At 47.7% G+C, this 21109-nt stretch overlaps 1 protein-coding gene and 1 long non-coding RNA gene across 3 annotated transcripts in view; both read right to left on the bottom strand.

Moving 5' to 3' along the window:
- KRT222 (keratin 222) overlaps window positions 1-21109 on the bottom strand; it is a 332692-nt gene that overhangs the window by 181194 nt on the left and 130389 nt on the right. The gene's annotated exons all lie outside the window — the stretch shown is intronic.
- LOC138521602 (uncharacterized) lies at window positions 2956-4733 on the bottom strand. The gene is made up of 3 exons (XR_011283080.1): window positions 4462-4733; window positions 4136-4288; window positions 2956-3679 (listed from the first exon to the last, which is right to left on the bottom strand). It is a non-coding gene; the product is annotated as an uncharacterized lncRNA (long non-coding RNA).

Genomic DNA, 21109 nt, shown 5'->3' with positions numbered 1-21109 from the left:
CTTGTTCTTGTGTTATATGTATTAATCGCATCCTGTGATTTGGAGCATTTTAAGTGATGATGTTGTCAAATATTTTATGTACTTGTAATAATCTTCTTAAATCATTATATGTATGTTCATATTTGAAAAAGTTGTAATTAACAACTAAACCAAATAAAGATTTAAACATTTTTCAAAATGAATGAATGAATGAGTGAATATGATGATCTCAAAATTCCCTGAGAGTGATTTACATCTAAAATGTAGCAACATGTTGCAAAAAAAAAAACATTAACCAAAATATAGGGTGTAACTTAACATTGGGTGAGAGTGAGCACTGCAACTGGTATCCCTGTGCCTTATTCCTCCTATTTGTATCTCAATAATGTCGCACAACATTACAGATGTGTTTGTAGAGCGCCACTTTCACCCTTGGGGGGTGGTATTCTGGCGCTATAGACAGTTCACAGGAGAAGATTGTTACCCAACTCAGTACAGCTCATTTCTTTTGACCCCAGAAAGTTGAAGGGCTGAGTGGACTTGCTAGGATTTGACCTGGTGACCATGAGGTCAGCCACAGATCCATGTAGCTGAGGCATTTACCCATGTAGCCAGAGACATTCTCAATAGTTTGCAATGGAAATATTCCTCAATGTACCAAAAAGGATTACGCAATATTATGAGGGACAGATGTTTCGTGTCCACGGTTCACATGCACATGGGTAAGCGGGGGTGGCAGAGCATTGGATCACAATCTATCAAACTGCCTCCGCACATCACCCCCATCCCCTTGCTCCATCAATATTTCATGTTTATGAACACTCAACTCAACATATCTTGGAACCCAGACATCAATATGGCAGCCGGCAGATGCCACCCAACACACCGCCACCATGATCCTGTGCGTGGGGAGCTGGGGTGGCAGGCCCTGTTGAAAAGCGGATTTGTAGTTTCTGTTATGATGAGGTTGAAACAGTAGAACACCCTTTTTTTAAATGTGCTTTTTCCAAGGATGCCCACATCTGCTTAGGATGTAGAGAGCCATAACACACCCCCGTGTCTGCGTGGAAATGCTTATTCAAAGGAGAACATTTTACTACAATTTCTACACATTTTCTACCATTTTGTATATCATTTTATGTTATGGTACTTGCATTCATACCATGCTCTGCTGACATCTACAGGGTTTCCAGGTGCTCTGGTGGATCTGAAAGAGGGGGGCGCGGTCAGGTTAGTGGGGATGGAGGGAAAATGCAAGATAGCTTTGCTGCTCTGTTAATGCGTGCAGTTCAGAAGTAAGCGGGTACTATCGCTCAGAGGGAACACCAGCTTAAGAAGGGGCCTCGCTGGATATCGACCACAGCGTGTGTATGGCACTCTGCAATTGGGGGAAGAGCGATGTAAACAGGCAACATCTTTGGCCACAGTTATATACTCTCCAAACATGGTGGTATGGCACTTTGCAATTGGGGGAAGAGCGATGTAAACAGGCAACAGCTTTGGCCACAGTTATATACTCTCCAAACATGGCGGTATGGCACTTTGCAATTGGGGGAAGCAGGGGTGGACTGGCCTATAAGGAACTCTGGAGATTTCCCGGTGGGCCTCTGCACCCTGGGCCTCTTTTCTGTGGTATTTCCAAATTTTCTCATAGGAAAAGCATTGGACTTGCTGAAAATGTGTCATTTGTGGCCACTTTGAACATTATTTCCAGGGCCTCTTTTAGTTCCCAGTCCACCCCTGGGGGGAAGAGTGATGTAAACAGGCAACAGCTTTGCAATTGGGGGAAGAGCGATGTAAACAGGCAACGGCTTTGGCCACAATTATATAGTCTCCAAACATGGTGGCAGGAGTAATGGAGTCCATCTCAGGGAGCGTATCCAGGCTATTAGCGCCTGGAAGGCCTGATGCACTAGAAATTAATTCCTTACAAATGAATGTTTCTAGACTATGCTACATGTGTCTCAAAGCACTTCAAGCATTAACATACATGTGTTGTCCTATGGCATCTCTAGTCATATCCGGTCTAATTTGAAGATTCTGTTTATAATATGACATTTTCGTGTTCTTCCTTTCTCATATGAGGCAATGATTATTTGTTATTTATAACTAACGATTGCATGACACCGGATTTTTTTTATTTTTTGTTTCTAAATCACTGCATGTAATTTTTCAGTACAAAATGCCCAAATGAATAAATACAGATGAAGAGAATGTGGCAAGAAATGTGTCTGTGATCTCAGCCCTGTTTTTTTAGGGTATAGCTGTGTTGATTATTGCTTCATCTTGGACTTCCCCCTCCCTTTTTTTTTTAATTTGTTTTTATTATTTTCTCAACAATACAACAAAAGAACCATCGCCTGGTCGCTTACAGTGATCCAATAACTCCCTCCCTCCCCTTCCTCCTTCCCTCCCTCCCAACTTTCAAGACCATAACGTTCTGCATCACAAGTTTCGTGCATCGAGAGTTATTGTGAGTTATTCGTATCTTCACATGAGGAGCCATCCACATTTGGGCTGAACAGAGTCACTGTGAGCGCCACCCATTGAATTAGGTCATTGGAAGTGTCCATTCTTTGTTGGCATTGGGCAGTCTCCCAGGCTCCCGTTTCAGCCGTCGACCATCTCCGGAGGTCTTCCCACCACAATGATAAGCTCGGGGCCTGGGGCCGCTTCCAGCACATGGCGATGCGTCTTTTTGCGAGAATGTATATTAAGTCCTTGGGTCTATTCAATGGCTTGTTCTTTTTGTTTTTAGAGTATCTTCCCAGGATGCATGCTTTGGGTGTGTGCACCCACCATTTAACAAAAGAAAGACTCAGGGGATTGCAAATAGCCCCGAGATTCGTCCCCTTAATAAGGCTTGCGACTGCTTCTGAACAAGAGAATCTCATGGCTCCCTCTTAGGCCCTCCCTAAGCATGAAAACCACCAATTAGATGGCCACCTTAGCAAACAAACCAATTATGTCAGTGGGTAATGCATACACTTTTAATATTTTATTAAATTGATAGTAATATGATCATATTAATATGATTATAAAATACAGCAAAAAACACTGAACTGTTAAAAACACATTTCATATCATTTTAAATATACAAATTACAAAGTGCCGTTAAACCATAACTCAAAACATTCTAAAAAACCTAATCTGATAAACTAATTAACAGAAAAAACTGACTAATAGCACAGAAAAAGAGACCCTATAAAGTGAGAAAACACTCCTATTAAATGCCAAAGATGGTCCCTATCATAGGGGGTACTTTCTTTCAACACTTTATGTTTTTATTCAATGAATCCGCTTCAGACCTGGTATGCGGTTCTCAATTATTCAATTCTTCATTGCACAGTTTTGGTTAGAGTACAACCCACAGAAAAAACCCAACATGTTTCGTTCTCTAACACTAGTAGAGACAATGTGAGAACTTCTTCAGGGGTGAGAAAGATGGCAATTTATCAAAACAATAGGTCTTGGCTCCTAATACACCATATATCAACAAGATTGTATTATCTTCATGGTGGACTTCATGCAACTTAGGGAGGGACAACATAGGGAAACAGCTGTGAGTATAAGCTGGTAATTTGAAGCACAAAAACAACAGGAATATAATTGTCCTGTTGATGGCTCACCGTATAGTTATTCACAATTAATGTTACTAGACGGATGGATAAACAGGTCTTCGTAGTAGACACTACCAACTCTGCAAACAAAACAAAATACACCAATTTGAGAAAATGTGTGCCAAGCAACTAAACCTCTGTGAGTCATGCCAAAGTACATTTTATTAAAACAAATCTCCCTCGGGAACTGTACAAAACATACCAAAGTTGCCCACTGATTTGGTACTTTATCATTTATGTGGCAGTCGCTTTCTCTCCAAAGAGAATGATAGTTCGCAGGATCAAGACCAAAAGCACACGTGCTTCTTTTGCACTCTATAGGCACCAGCACTGAGCTAGTGGCTGTCTTAACCTACAGACCTCACCTCTTACATATGAAAAGAGAGAAGGCTCACCTTTCAAGGGACCATAGGCAGGAAACACTCTTTTGTGAGCCTCAGTGCAAATAGCGGCTTGTAATTTACACATATTCAAGTGGGAAAAGGTACTCTGTGTGCCATCTGCCACTCATGGAAAAAGAAGGGTGTAAGGCTTACCCTTGATGGAGTCATGAGCCGCTAGCGCTGGCATCAGACACGGACACATTGTAAATTCCGATGTCCCTTTCATGTGCGGTCAAATCGGCAGAAGTGATTAATGGGGAAAGCGGCAGCGCCATCCGCGTATCACAGGGAGAGACATAGACAAACCTGTGTTAAACAATACAAACACGGGTTATTCAATGGGTTCTTAACCATCATAAAAAGGTCTCTAACAGTTAATACTGCAATACTGTGCTGGGTGCGAAAACTAACACCAACACACACTTTCCCAAACCTCCATCGGAAAATAAAATGAAATGAAAGCTCGAACTGCCACTTACTTAGCAAAATACTGGAGCCGTCTTGATTGCATCTGCTCGTATCGTGTGACTGATCCCTGCAGCACCACGGGTCTCAAGCCTCCCGGCTTAAATAGCCACCAGTTAGTAATGATTAACACCTGGTACTAGGTGTAATCCAATTAGTGGCCTGCTGCGGCCCGCCTGCTGTTAGCGTGAGCAGCAGCCTCTGCTTCTTGCAAACCGCAGTGGAGCTTTATAAACAACAAAGCCACTTCCACAGTTTGTCTTCGAAAAAAACAATTGTGCGCACCTCCAAGGTGATATCAGCCTCTGCCGCCTTGGCTTTGATTTGTGCCCAGAAGGTCTGTATTGCGGGGCATCCCTCGAACATATGAGTCATTCCTGCCTGGGTTTCTCTGCATTTGGGGAACCCCGTAGCATCGGCTCCGCTGAATCTGGAGATGATGTCTGGGGTGAGGTATGCTCTGTTCATAATGTAGGATTGTATAAGGTGAAACCGGGCGTTTCTAGATACTTTTTTGTGGTAACGTGTTATGGCCCCCGACTCTGCGTCTTCAAACTGTAGGCCAAATTCCAGTTCCCACTTTGCCTTACACTTGAGGTCATGCTGGGTGGTGTAGTTAAGCAGTGTTTCGTGGATTCTGGAGGTCTTGTGGCCCCCCTCCGCAGCCCCAGCAGGCTCTCGATGTTCTCGTAACCGTTGTCAAGATTCTCTACTGTGGGCAATCGGGCTGCTAGTCTTTTCACCACAGCTTTGTGCAGTAGGAACTGTCCTGTGGGTATCCCCGAGGCCTCCTGCAGCTCAGCAAATGTTAGGATACCCTGATCCTCCACCAGGTCTCCCAGGGCAGCTACGCCACATGGCTCCCATATGTCTCTTATTGTCTTTTGGCCCCCAGGTCTAGTTGACATGATTGCCGCAATCGGGATCTGCGGGGAGTAGGGATCTGTTAATTTAGCAGCCTTGCAGGTTCTTTTCCATATCTGAGTTCCTAGTAGGAATAAGTGTGAATGTTGTTGTTTTTTTCCTGGCGCGATGCAAAGCAGATCCCTTAGTAGCATTTTGGTGATTCCAGGCTGCAGGAAGCAGGTGTCAGTTGAGGCGTCACCGGCCATCATTGGATCACGTGTTTCAATTGTCCAGCCAAATAGTAGAGTTCGAAATTGGGGACCTTGAGGCCTCCTTTGTCATAAGGTCTCTGCATTGTCTCCAAGGCGACTCTGCGCCTTCCATCTTGCCACAGGAATTTCCTGCAGAGCTAGTGCAGGTCATTAGAGATTGTTGTGGTATATTATATGGTACGTTGGTGAAAAAGTATAGAAGTGTGGGTAGTGCTACCATTTTGAGAAGACCCACTCTGCCTGCCACCGAGAGCGGTAGTTTGCTCCAAAAGTCCATTGATTTCGCCAGGCCTTCCTTCGCCCTAACTGTGTTAAGTGCGTGCTCGGTCTTAGGGTCTCGGTGGACCGTAATGCCCAGATATTTGAAGTAGTTAGGTTCCCATTTTAGGGCTAGTGTTGGGAGTAATTCAGCGTCGGACTTGTTCAGGGCGGCCAGGGGGTATAGGCAAGATTTACTATGGTTAATCTGGATCCCAGTGTATCTATGAAATCCCTCCAAGGTCTCCAATATGTAAGGCAGTATGTGTTTGGGTTTTATTAGGTAGAGGAGCATGTCGTATGCGTACATAGAAATTAAGTGGGTTACCCCATCTATTACTATGCCCCCATCTCCATACTCTTGTCTAAGGTATGCCGCAACTGGTTCAATAGCAATGATGTATAACATGGGGGATAGCGGGCATCCTTGCCTAGTGCCCCAGAATAGCCTCCATTTGTCAGAGAAGGTGTTATTGTTGCGCACTCTGGCAGCGGGATTAGTGTAAATGAGCGTGACCAATTTGATGAAGCTTGGCCCTATTCCCATCTTGGACGAGGTAGCCAGAAGCCATTTCCAGCGGACCGAGTCGAATGCTTTAGAGGCGTCTAGGGACGCCACTGCACATTTCTCCTGTCTGCCTTCGGTCCTGTAGATGACATGATGCAGCTTACGTACATTTTCGGTGATGGATCTACCAGGCACATGCCCCATTTGGTCATGGTGGATTAGAAGTGGGATGGCTTTGCGCAGCCTCATAGCCAATATTGCCATCAGAATCTTGCTATCCACATTTAGTAAGGACAAGGGTCTGTATGAGCAGCACTCTGTGCTATCTTTATTGGGTTTTAACAGTGGGATGATGACTGCTTCCCTCATGGTATCTGGGAGGTGACCTGTTTCGTATGCCTCATTGAACACTTGGGACAACAACGGCGCTAGTATGTCCTCATAGGTCTTATAGAACTCTCCTGAGAGTCTGTCCGGTCCCGGTGCTTTCCCGGATGGTAGTGATCTGATGACGGCCGCTACCTCCTCAGGGGTGACAGGACCTTCTAGGGACTCTGCTATCTGTTCCTCTAGATGTGGTAGCCTAATGATGTCCAGTACATCCTCAATCTCTGTGTCGGTTGGTGGTGAGGGATCGGTGTAGGGGGCCTGGTAGTACTTTGCGAATGCTAGGTTTATTCCCGCTTGTGAGTGTGCGTCCAGGCCGTCTGCATCATGGATTAGGCAGATGGGTTTTCTAGGGGCTTCTCGTTTATAAAGCCACGCTAGCAGCTTCCCGGGTTTATCGCCTAGGGCATGACTTCTTTCGGTGTATTTTGCGTAGCTAAGTTTCCCAAGTGACTCCCAGTGTTGCAGGCAAGCCTGCTTTAGTTCAACTGTTCTGCGTATGTGGGTTGGGTCTGAAGAGGCTATGGTTTCCAATTGTTTCAGCTCTTCCTCAGCGCGCGCTAACAGTGACGTGATGGATTTTTGGGCTCCGCCACTGGCGGCTATCATTTCACCTCTGATCACCACTTTGAATGCCTCCCATGCCGTGCTGATGTGCTGGACACTGTCTATATTTGTCTGCCAATAGTTTGTTGTGCATTGTTTGATTTGCTCGCAAAATGCTTTGTCCAATAATGCTTCGCTCCTGAGTCTCCATGTGGCTATAGGGGGTCTAGGCGCCATTATTGTCCATGTGGATATCAGGGGGCAATGGTCTGACAGCACTCTAGCCAGATTTTGTGTGTCATCGAACGCATCTAAGTGTTCCTCACTCACTAATATACTATCTATTCTGGTGTGTACTGCGTGTGGAGGTGAGTAGAAGGAATACGGTCTATCTTCTGGATGCTGGGCCCTCCAGAGATCTTTCAGGGCGTATTGTTGTATGAGGGCATTTAATATTTTAGCGGGAAGGGAAGGGCGGGCATGTTTGCTGTCCGATCTATCCAGGCTTGGGTCTAGGGTGCAGTTGTGGTCACCCCCCAGATTAACATGCCATTTCTGCACGGGCTCAGCCGGGTGTACAACGAGCGGAAGAAAACTGTGGTGTTGTGGTTAGGGGCGTATGTATTCACTAGGCAAAGTTCTCTTCCTTCAATGGTACCCCGTATCAGGACCATTCTACCTTCGTTATCGGTATTGGTGTGGATCAGGTTAATGGGAATGGAAGGGGCGATCCAGATTAGTACTCCTCGAGCATAGTTAGAATACGTGGTGCCTATCAGGGTTCCTCTCCAGAATTTGGCCATCGTTGCTAGCTTTTGTGCATTTAGGTGGGTCTCTTGCAGTAGGGCGATTCCTATTTTATGGCGTCTGAGGAAGGTGTGGACTCTTATGTTGCTTGACATAGCTGTTCAAGTCTCTTACATTCCATGACATGACTCTGACTTTATTATCCCTGAGCGTGGCATGGGTATGGATTCGTGGGTGGGCTACGCGGTGGCTCGATCTTCTGGTCTATTAGCCTATGGTGCGGTGGGTGGTCTCGGCATTCTTACGACTCTCACTTGGTCTAATAGTTTGTGGTGCTTTGAGTGGTCTTGATTTTCACCATAAAAAACTCCAATTGGGGTTCCAATATGTGGGTTCCCTTCCCATTAAACTTTAAACTCACTACTAACAAAACTAGTCTAGCGGCGTTACCCCCGATTTGACTATCCCGTTTCCGCTCCATTCAACCTTAGGTCCCTTGGTGCCCTACGGGCGGGTTAACTACCCAAACTAATTCTGGGGGTGCAGGAAAAACTGCCTCAGCAGTATCTATTACTGGGCAGGACATGTTCGGCCAGCTCCGATTAGCTCAGTGTTGCCGCAATCTGCAAGGTGTGGCTTCTCTCTGTTACCCTGGCAGGGGGTGGTATAGGTTGGTTTTTAAGGTGCCATTTTACTGTGCTTTACGTTGTCTACCTTCTATGTCTGGGATCTGTTCCCTGTCCATCCATTCGTTTACTTCCGTGGGTGTATCGAATTGGATGAGCTTTATTGTTTAGGATGACTTTTAATCTCGCTTGGTATAATAGCATGGACCGCAATCCCGCGATTCTCAGTCTGGCTTTGATGTGGGAATATTGGGCTCAGCTTCTTTGGACCTGAAGGCTGTAGTCCGGGTAGATGGCGATTTTAGCGGAGTCTCTTTCTATGTGGCCACCTGATCTTGAGTGGGCTAGAATCGTTTCTCTGTCTTTATAGTTGAGGACTTTGGCAATTATTGGCCTGGGCGGATTTCCTGGTGGCAGTTGTTTGGTGAGGGATCGATGTGCTCTTTCGATAGTGAAGCCTTTTAATAGTTTCCCGGCTCCAACTTCTTGCAATAAAAGATTTTCCAAGTAGTTTGTGGGGTCATTTCCTTCAATTCCCTCTGGTAATCCAATGATTCTAATGTTGTTTCGGCGCGCACGCCCTTCCGCATCATCTGCTCTGTCTTCAAGATTTTTTACTTTCTGGGATAGGGCATCCACTTCCTTCAACAGTTAGGTCTTGGCTTCAGAGTTCTCCTTTACCTGGGACTCCAGTGCCTCCGTTCTGCCGGCAATGGAACGCACGCCTTGTCTGAGCAAATTTAATTCTATGGCACCGGCGTCTATTTTGCTCTCCATTGTTTTTTGCAGTGCCATGCTGGCTTCTAGGAGCTGCGAGTTGGCTGGCTTGGGAGGCCCGTCTCCCGTAACAAGTACGGAGGTGGATGTGGCATCCGGTCTGATAGCCCCTGTGGCTGCGTAGGTCTCCATGGTTGTCTGCCTGTGCTTGCTTCTGGCGCCTTTTATGGACATCACCTTGTGTACAGGCAGGGTTGCCGTGTCCCCCTCTGGCTGTACTAATAGTATCGGTGGTATGCTTATAGCAGTGCTACTACGGCACAATTGCAGGCACTGCGGCCCAAGCGTGTCTCGCGCCTACTATCTGGTGTGCTCAGGATCAACCTTTCAGGATATAGCGGTGCAGTCCCATTCCAGTCCTGGTTGGAGGCAGAGTTAATGGTTACCCGGTGGGGTTTATCTTGGTATGCTGGGCTGGTTGCCCTTGTATTTTCTGTACATGGCCCGGGTGCTAGCTGTTATGAGGAGCTTCTTCACCGGGTACCAGCACATGCGGTGCACCTGGCCGTGGGTGTTACCTGGTGTTCTGCGCCCTCCACTTCGGCCTCCGTGGATGGCTACCGTTGCATGGGGACTGTTGTGCACAGCCTATCCATGTGTGCAGGCAAAGACCCTGGTGGAGCTGGTATTGTTGGCAGGGTGCCGCAGGGAGGCCGGCCAGGGGCACCGTACCGCCGCGGTCCTTGGCAGTTATGTCTTCCCAGCCCCTTTGCAGGCCACTTATTTACCTGTGCAACAGGGTTGTGCGTATTCCGCCAGTTGCCATAGGCCAAATTGCTCGTGCGGCTCCAGCGGGGTGCAATATTCCGAGCGGAGCCTCTATGGAGGAGCGGGCAGGAGGCTTCATTGTTTGATGCAGTATTGGCCAGGCTTCCCAGCCCCCGCCTCCCGCTCCTTACCTCTCGTCCCGAGCTTTAAGCTCGCCGCGGATGCCGCCTCTCAGGTGCTGCTGGCCGCAGGTGCCTGGTTCTGCTTCGCTGTCCTCTCAGGGTGCGCTGCTGCCCGATCCATACCTCTCTCTGTGCTTCAGTCTGGCGCTGAAGGAGGGCTCCCAGGTGCGGGTCCCAGCGCTGGTCCGTTGGCCGCAGCGCTGACTTCTCCTCGGTGGGCAGCAAGGTTCGTAGCACGGCACTCGTTGTCTCGCCTGGGTCATCTGCAGCTGAGGCAAGCTCCTCCGCTCTCACAACGCCACCAGTGCCGGATACGGGCCTCGGCACCAAGGCGGTTAGTAGGAGGGCGTCATTTTCGGGCTCATCCCTTCTCCCTTCTCACAGTGTTTCTCGTCGGCTGAGGTTCATGGGGGTCTGAGACTTTGGTCGATGACTCACAAGGCACTCTCCTCTTCAATCACCAGTTTCTGCAGGAGTTTTACAACGGCGAAGGTGTAGATTTGCAGCAGTATGTTCAATGCATCAGCGGAGCTGTCTTGCACACGACTTCCTTACATGGCGGTTGGCCACGCCCCCCGGACTTCCCCCTCCCTGTGACCCTGTGACCGTCTGTGCACTTGCACGATCCGAACCCACTGCGCCTGAAGATCGTCTGTTTGTTCCCTCTTGTCTTCACCTCAAAATGCACTTAGTAAAACTGCAGAATTGCCGTCAGGCCTATTTGCTCAGAATTTCAAGGTCTCTGCGCGACTGTTGTTTTTCCCCATGTTCCCACCCGCCTTGAGCGCTTTGAAACACTTGCCTATGTATAGGCTCTTTATAAATAAACATTACCATACCATACTATCAAAATACTCTTCATTCCTTAAGCTATAAAAAAATAGCTACATTCACTACATCACTGAGTACCATCCATTGTCTAGGAACTTTCTACGCAATAGAGACAGGCTCGCTTATGTGGGAAAGAATTATGCAGTATTTATGACCAAAACATTACGCAAAATAGAGAACATCGTCTGGTTACGAAATTGGATTTTGAAATCCAATTTCCATTGTGCTTCATGACATATGTATTGGTTTGAGGTATGGGTTAATAGGCAAGCGAGGGCAAAGGGAGAGGAGGGCGGGAGAAAACACCCTTTAAAGGAAGAAATAGAGGTTTTCAAATATATATTCCATAGATCCCATGGAAATACATGTGTTGGGCGGGGCTGCAAGCCTGGGGCAGAGTCAGTCACATTTTACCAGGCAGAACAACAGCCAGGTATGGTAGAACTCCCATATTAATGCTGTCGTGCCACCGAAAAATTCCATTGTATAGCCAGACTGGCTTGTGTTACCATCAAAGAGTTTAACTGCTTAGCCAGAATAATTTGCTCCCTCTGTCAGAATCCACTGCATACCAAACACAGCCGGTTGTTGCCAATCGGTAACCCTAATAAAGCACTCCTGATAGGACATGAAGGGCCTCATTACACGGTAGGCGGTGTTGTGTACGGCGTACACTATTGTACGCATGCGCGAGCGTCAGTGAGGTTCGCGCATGCGCATTTAAAATAAAGGCGGTGCCCACGGCAGTTCGCGCCGGGGGACCGGAGCATCAATACGTCTCCGGCGTGTGTTCCTGCATGAATGCCGGTGCATGTATGAGAGTGCGCGCGAGGGGCCCCAGGCCGTTCCCCCCCCCACACCAGCTCGCAACACTGGCGATGAAGTGGGATCGGAGTCGTTCTCTGCTCTGACAGCGTCGGAGGGACGGAACGTTGCTCCGTGATTACGGACCCGCTTGAAAGGCCATCTTGTTTTTTTTTTTTTTCTCATACGCAGTTGCAGTGGTTGCGGCCCGTGAGGGTGCTCGTGCGCCATCTGCCAGCTGCAATTTTTCCTGCCAATTTTTGGACTCTCCAGAGCCCAGTTGGTGCAAGGCTGTGGCACTAATTGAAGAAAGAAGAGGAATTGTGAACTCTCTGGCCATATTACACGTCAAAGCCACACCACCTCATCACTTGGTGGCAGCAATTGTGAGTACCGGTTGCCGTAATGGGTGAGGAGACAGATGAAGAGGGTGCTGTTGCCCCGATACCACGCAGAACGCACAGCACTCTAGCCTCCATGCCTGAATTTGATACCACAGGGCCCCCATCCAAACTGGGCCCCAAGTGGCTTTTGTGGGTCAAGAAACTGGAAATGTTTTTCAGAGATGATGAGGTGAAGATTGCCATTATGATATACTTGGCAGGGACTGAGGTCCACAAGATATATGACTCTCTCAACATCCCTGTAGTAACGTATGATGCAGTCAAGCAAGCACTCCGGGACCATTTTCTTCCCATGGCAAATGTCGATTTCAACAGATTTGTCATGGGTGCCGAAAAACAACTGGATGATGAGTCGTTGGACAAGTTTTGTGCCCGCCTGAGACACCTAGTGCGCTCCTGCAGATGGGCGAACGTGGAGGAAATGGTTCGCAACCAGCTACTGCAAGGGTGCAGCTCAGGCAAACTGAGAAGACAGGTTCTGAGAGAGCCTGGACTGACTCTCCAGCAGATTTTGGACACGGAGAGAGCGTATGAGGATGGATGCTGCCACACATTCCAGGAAAGAAGATGAGGCATTCGCGGTAGGACGATCCACCCCTGGGAGAGCGAGATGGACTCCAAAGAGAGCAGAAGGCCCTTCAACATCAGGTACCACTTCATCGTGCTCTTACTGTGGGTATGACCTACCGCATGGTGGCGAATGCCCAGCGAAGTCGAGGGTTTGTGGCCGGTGTGGCACGCCAGGGCACTATGCGAGAGTATGCAGAGCCTCCGCACCTGTAGCAGCATCGAGAGGGCCAGAGAGAGTTGGAAGAGGTGGTACTCGCAGAGTAAGAGGCATATCGTCTATTGATCAGGACATGCAAGACCTAAATATCGCTGAAGAGGAAGAGGAGGAGGAAGACATTTCCTTTGTTTCCAGCATTGTGAAGGGTCCTGGCACAAGGTGACAACCCACATGTACCGTCAACATTGGTGAAATTCCCACTCCTGTCCTCATAGACACTGGTGCGTCGGTCTGTGTCTTGGCAACCAAGCACTACAATGCACTCCCAGGCCCACCAGCCCTGTCAGCGTCCAAAGCACAAATATATGCATTTGGGGGAGATGCACCCCTGCCCATCCAAGGTGTGTTTGTGGCCCCGGTGACCCATGGACAAAATACAATTAAAGCGAGGTTCTTTGTCACCAGCGTAAACCCGCACTCCCTTCTAAGCTGTGCGGTGTCAGAGGCGCTGCACATTGTACATTTCACTTTTGCAGTGTACCACACTGATCTTGACTGTCTGTTACAACGATTTGAGACACTCTTCAAGGGCATTGGAAAACTGAAAGCCGAACCCATACAGCTACACATTGATGGGTCTGTGAGACCGACTGCGCTCAAACATCTCCGCATTCCCTTTCACTTGAGGGCACAAGGGGAGGAAGAGCTACAGCTACTGGTGGATCGTGACATTATCGAAAGGGTAGAAAGGCCCACTCCCTGGGTCTCTCCAATTGTGGTGGCCCCAAAGCCCAAACACCCTGGGGCAGTACGTATCTGTGTAGATATGAGGTTACCTAATGTCTCGATCAAAAGAGAACGTCATCTCACACCCACCCTAGATGACATTGTTGGGGAACTCCAGGGAGCAAAAGTTTTTTCGAAACTGGATTTAAGATCAGGTTACCACCAGTTGGAGCTCCACCCCGAGTCGAGATACATTACGACATTTACGACTCATGAGGGGTTATACCAGTATAAAAGATTAAGCTTTGGGATCTCATCTGCGGCAGAGGTTTTCCAAAATGCCATCAGAGGAGCCCTGTCCGGACTAAAAGGGGTCATCAATATGTCGGATGACATCTTAGTCTTTGCCAGGTCTGAAGCTGAACACCTCAAGCGATTGGAGAGCACTTTTGAAAGGTTACGCAGCGTTGGACTGACTTTGTACAAAGAAAAGTGTGAGTTCTTGAAGGACAAATTGGAATTCTTTGGGTTCATATTCCATGCCGGTGGCATCTCCCCGGATCCTGAGAAGGTGAAAGACATCAAGGAAACCTCCCCGCCAACATCACCGGCAGAAATACAAAGTTTCCTGGGGATGGTTAATTATTGTGGACGTTTTATTAGAGACTTGGCTTCTTTGTCAGAACCCCTAAGAGCGCTCACAAGAAATGAGGTAGCATGGTCATGGACGGAAAAGGAGCAAAGGGCCTTCACGGCCATCAAGGAGGCCTTGTCTGAACAAGAAACCATGGCCTATTTCAACCCTGGCCGTGAATCTGAAATTGTGGTTGATGCCAGCCCGGTGGGGCTGGGGGCAGTCCTCATGCAAGAGGACGGGCAAGGGGCCATGCGACCCATTGCATATGCCAGCAAGGCTCTCACCGACACAGTAAGGAGATACTCCCAGATTGAACGAGAGGCCCTTGCCATTCTGTGGGGGTGCAAACATTTCAGAATATACATCCTGGGTAAACCCGTTGTAGTCGTAACCGACCACAAGCATCTAATACCCATTTTGTCAGGCACCTCATCCAAGCCACCCCCTTGAATAGAAAGATGGATGCTATCGTTAATGGAGTACGGCGTCAGGTTACTGTATCGCCCAGGAACACATAACCCAGCAGACTATCTCTCCCGCCACCCAGGCTCAGGACGCTCCAGGGACTTGGCGGAAGTAGCGTACTGTGTCAATGTCATTCACATGGTCATCGAATCCGCACTGCCCCTCGCTCTGTCAAGACAGGAAATTGCCGACGAATCCAACTCTGACGAAGCACTTCTGAGAGTGAAGAGTGCAGTGGCCACGGGAGAGTGGCGGGAGATCCTTTTGAACAATGTTCGAAGGAACTTGGAGGTACAAAGAGATCTACAAATACTCTGGAAGGCTCGAAACGAGTTATCGGTAACAACAAACGGGCTGTTGCTGAGAGGACACCAGATTGTGATCCCCAGGTCATTGGTGATGAAAGTCCTTCAACTGGCCCACAAAGGACATCAGGGGATGGCCAAGATGAAAGCATGCCTCAGGCTTAAAGTCTGGTTTCCTGATCTAGAACCTAGAGTGGCGGAGTTTGTGAGGACCTGCATCCCCTGCCAAGCCACAAGCCCGGTGGAGAGAGGGCCGACCATTCAGACCATGGAAAGGAGCAATATACCATGGAGGACGCTACACTCGGATTTCGGTTCCACAGGTAGAGGACTATACTTCCTAGTGGTTACCGACCAGTGGTCACGATATCCGGAGGTGGAGCTGGTCGAATCCACAGCTAGTGACCACACTACCCTGGCGATGGACAAAATATTTGCCACACACGGTTTCCCCTTTGAGATATGCTCGGACAATGGTGCACCCTTCCGAGGACAGCAATTTGCTCGATATTGTGAAGAAAGGGGAATAAGGCATCGAAAAGTCACGCCGCTCTGGCCGAGAGAAAATGGTGAAGTAGAGCGCTTCATGCGGACGCTGAATAGTGTTTTGCATATCGGTAAACGGAGGGGAAGACCTACGGCATAACCTATTTGAGTTTCTCCGTGAGTACCGCACCACTCCGCATCGATCCACTGGAATTGCCCCCGCCGAGGCGCTTTTCAAGCGAATACCAAGAGGACTGATTTCTGAAGCCGAAGGGAGACGCCCGGGAGTGATCGACAATACCCAGGTGGAAGCAGAGAGAGCGGATCAGAATGAGCATGAGACAGCACGGCGAAGACTACCTGAGAGAGAGAGAGATCGCAGTGGGAGACACTGTGCTGGTCCGCAAGAGGAGACCCGAAGGAAAGCTGTCAATGACATACGAGACACAGCCACTGGGGGTGACGCACGTAAAAGGGTCAATGATCACTGCTGCCAATGCCCGGGGCACCGTAACGAGAAATGTCTCATTCTTCAAGCGCATAGGGCCAACGACATGTGAGGAAGCACCCCGTCAAGGCCTTGATCAAACTACTGAAGCGCCGCTGGAAAATGACGGACCGCCAGAGAGGTCGGAGACACCCGAGATCCCCGATGGCGAGGCACGCAGGTACCCGAGCCGAGTAGGGCGAAGGCCCCCGCAGAGGTTCCAAGACTTTATCATGGACCCGGCACCATGAACAGTGACACCCTGACAGTGAAAGTTTTGAATAGAACCACGTTGGTTCGCGAGTTGTCCATTATTCGTTGTTCGTGGGGGAAAAGGAGGGATGTTGTGTACGGCGTACACTGTTGTACGCATGCGCGAGCCTCAGAGTGCGCGCGAGGGGCCCCAGGCCGTTTTCCCCCCCACACCAGCACGCTACAGGCGGTAAGGGTTTACCGGTACCGGTACTTTACTGGTACCGGTAAACCCTTACCACCTTACTACGAGGTCCCTTTGCGGGTTGAGGAATTTAACGCCTGCTTTTTGCAGGCGGTAAAAATCAACCCGCAAAGGGACCAGGGAGCTAATTACGGTACCGCAATTTGCGGTACCGTAATTAGCGCCTTCCACATTCCCATAGAGCCCTATGGGGCAAAAATGGGAATGGGGAAGGGCAATGGGGGAAGGGGAATTACCGCCCCACCAACCTTGGAATAGGGCGGTAATTCCCCTTTCCTCCAAGGCAGTGCCGGTATTTTACCGGCATGGACCAAGGTGCTAATAGCTAATAGCACCTTGGTCCATCACCATCCGTGTAATGAGGCCCGAAGTCTCAAGGATATCCAAAGTCAAGTGTGTGGGGAACCCCTGGTGTAGGGTTGCACATGGTGGACTAGTTCCATAAGTAATAGCAGGACTTGCCTGTTACTTAATATTCAATTTGCAAGTAAATTACAGATAAGAACCATATTCTGTGAACAGTTCCTTGTAATGTTCAATCAATCAGTTGGCAAAAAAATTACAGCAAATTGATTGTCAACAAATTAATTAATTATCAACAAGTCACTGACCGTGTGGTTCTAAAGATTATCATGAAAACGTACCATCAATCTCGAATATTTTAAAAAATTGTATTCAAATTAACATAATGATGAGGCAGGGCAATGTCCATATTCATTCATATAAAAATATAAAACATGAAAAGCATCTACAGCCTAAACCAGTTTCAGAACACTCATCTAGAGCGCTCAGTGGTATATCATTCACACAATGTAAATAATTTTGCTATAACTCTGATTATTTACAATCCATCTTCAGGGCTTGGGAGCTCAAAGTTACAAATTGTTCCCATTGCTACTTCTCTATTCACATGTAAACCTAGAGGATAATAAGTAAACTGTGTTTAGTCCAATCCATTTTGAGTTAATAATTTGAGAGTCCACCCAGTGCTAGGTATTGAATGGTACTGACCGTAAGTGGGCGGGCAAGGCATATAGTAGAACGGTGTGTATTTAATAAGAAGTGTAATTTATGTGTGACTCACATAACACTTGACAGAGGTCGAATTATGTTCATAATGTGCCATAAGTGCCATTAGACTACTCACCCGGCTGTTGTGGAAACAGTACTGGCCGGGTGGCTGGGATGTAGTACGGCGGCTGGAATACTGGCTTCTTTATTGAAGAATCAAAGAGAAGGAGTGGATATGTGAGTGTGGTATCCCTGGGGAGAACGTACTCTGGGTCTGGAGTGGATCACTGTATAGTGTGTACCAACATATAGTACATTGAGCTATGCGGTTAAACATTGGTAAAGAGACATACTGTCTTGAAGCTACTGAGTGCCGGATGCTCGATCTAAATGTGTCCCAAATGCTTTGCTCATTCTCTGGAGACGTGTTACGAGCGTAGCCAAGAATCCTCTGTATTAAACACACAAACAGTGTGCAGCCTGCGCTCAACTGGCAGTTTGTAGTGAGGAATCCAACCCGGCCGTCTACATGACACACGGCCCGATCCCTCACTGTGTTTATGGTAACCATGGCACTGGCGCGCCTGCGCGTCTGTGCCACATGACGGGGTCCCTCCATCTTAGTGTGGGACAGTGTAGGAATAGAATCTCTGTGCACATAGCTTGGAGTAATACGGTGTGGGAAAGGTAAAGATTATGGGCCTCATTACACGGTAGGCGGTAAACCATGGCGCTATTAAAATACCGGCACCGCCTTGGTGGAAAGGGGAATTACCTATTCCAAGGTTGGCGGGGCGGGGCGGTAATTCCCCCTTCCACCATTGCCCTTCCCCATTCCCATTTTTTCCCCATAGGGCTCTATGGGAATGGGGAAGGCGCTAATTATGGTACCGCAAATTGCGGTACCGTAATTAGCTCCACTGGTCCCTTTGCGGGTTGGTTTTTAATGCCTGCAAAAACCAGGCATTAAATTCCCCAACCCACAAAGGGACCTCGTAGTAAGGCGGTAAGGATTTACCGGTACCGGTAAAATACCGTTACCGGTAAACCCTTACCGCCTACCGTGTAATGAGGCCCTATATCTTTACCTGCAGCTGCCGACTGTGCCAGGTAAACATCTTAATGATGATAGATCAGTTGTACTGCTAAAACAGTCTGCATAGAAACTAGAGATCAACTCTCAAATTTAACCTACAAGATAAATATTGCAAGGGTGTAGGTATGCTGTAGAGTAAACTGGGTGCAAGTAAGACATGGGGCCATAGAGCAGAGGGAATCTTGCTTGCACTTGAGTTTCCGACTGTGGTTTTTACAGACCCATATCGTATTAGACTGGAGTTTTGTTGCGTTAAGTTCTAACCTTAACATCCTTGCAACTAAAGTTTTTTCCTTGAATTTCAAAGGTTTTGTTATAGTGTATTGCTCACCTTATTGTCCCTGCAACTAAAGTGTTTTCCTTGAATTTCAAGGCTTTTGTTATTCCATAGATATTTTCCACACATGGCCTGTGGCCACTGCCTACGGCCGTGCCCACTGTATATTTTAGAACACTACCAGACCACTAGCCATGGCCTTTGGCCACGGACAGAGGGCAACGCCAACTACCAGATCACTAACCATATCCTTTGACCATGGCCGGTGGGCACGGCCACTCTATATTTTAAAACACTTGCAACCCATTACTCAAAGATGTTCATCAATCACAAACTGATTTTGACCTGGTTTGACGGTGGTATTGCTATGTATAAAATGTTACAGGCATTGAGAACTCACAGTGTTTTTAGGCAATTCGCAGTGAGATTATATTATTTGCAGAGGATCACCCACTTTGGTTATCCAGCATGCTACAATCGCCTTATTTTATGGCTGGTCTATTGGTGACTGGTGTGATACGTTGCACAACCCCAACTAACCACAACACAGAAGAGAAAACAATGAGCATCTACAAGAATAACATATGCCTAGGTACTTTTGCCCCCATTGCAAAAATCTATAGCTGGCACCCAAGAATATATGCACAGTAAGGGAACATATATTTTAAAGTGAAATCTACAAATGTAGTTCAATTGACCTTCTCCTTACAAGAAAGTGTGCAAGACAAAATAGCATTGGACTTTTAAACAAAGTAATGAACACCCAGTGGTGGAAATGGAAACAATTTGGAGGGGGATCCCACGGGCCAGTGCGCAGGTAGAGTTTGAAGGAGGTGGCGGAGTTCATAGGGGGTGGAGCAGCCTGTTGAACTCCGTTCAAAGGAAATGTTAAAAATAATAGTTTAAAAATGGCGCAATTTCTTTTATTGCTTGAAAAGTATACAAACCATAGAAAGCATACATTACTATGGTTTGTGTATTTTTCAAGCCATCACAGCATGCACTGTCCATGTCAAACTGTATTTTGACATACCAAAGTACAAATACCAGAATTCATTTGGGAAAGGCAACGATAACCAAGCCCGCCCAGCTGGGGGCTCGATGATCATTGCGTTTTCCAAATGGATTCTGCTTTGTGCGCACAGTGCGCTTTCTGCTCAGTCACAGGGTCTTTGACCCCCTGCGAACCTGGGATTTTGACTCAGTGATCTAATCTGCTCTGTGCGAGCACACTGTGCACACATGCTCTGTGTGCACAGTGTGCTTGCACAGAGCAGATTAGGTCACTGAAACGAGCCGCCAGGTTCGCCAAGGTCTGACTTGGCTGAGGGCTGCTGCTGCGTGTGACATAGGAAGGGGGCGGAGCCAGAAGAGCGCTCATGGTGACAATGTGCTGTGTGCGGCTCCATACCGTAGCGCGACAAGCGCTTCATTTTTTGGCATGTTTTTTTTCTTCTTTCAAACGTGCTTTAGTTTGTGATGGGCTATTTGGGCTGAGGCTGACCACATCCCGAGATCCGGCTACACATATGATGCCGGATCTCAGATCCGGCGAGAGCCGGTCCATTGGCCAGCACTGTGAACACCAGAAAAATAACCTTATAGAGGAAATCTTACAATAAATATGCTGGCAAAGTATAAAAGGTGCTCATGTTTTAAACCCAGCAATCTGTCCTGAAATATTCCCTGGAAAACAAAATCCCAATATGAAGCAAGTGCTTGTGGTCTTGTGGGTAAGCGTCTTCACCGGGAACATGACAATCTGAGTAAAATCCTGGTAGCCAAATACTTAAGCAAGCTTGACAACCTCAAAAAAAGTCTGCTGTTTGCCCTTTGAAAGAAAGTTACGCTGTCCACCCACATGTGTCTTTTACTTGTGCCCTGAAAAGCAGCCACAATCAGGTGCAAATAACTGAGCCAGTGTCCAGGATTGTAAACTCTCTTGCCACATCGTGGGCACATACTCATGACTTACTTGCCCTCTTATTATTTCCCCTCTTCAGCCCCAGGTCTGGTTTTTCATCAATACTCTGTTTTATAAATATAACTGTAAAAGTACATATACCATAGTGTCAATCAAATAGATAAATCC

This window comes from Ambystoma mexicanum, chromosome 13, assembly GCF_040938575.1.
Source record: "Ambystoma mexicanum isolate Mex_15411 chromosome 13, UKY_AmexF1_1, whole genome shotgun sequence".
NCBI lineage: Eukaryota > Metazoa > Chordata > Amphibia > Caudata > Ambystomatidae > Ambystoma > Ambystoma mexicanum.
The sequence above is the reverse complement of the archived record's forward strand: the minus strand, read 5'-3'. Positions and strand labels throughout refer to the sequence as shown.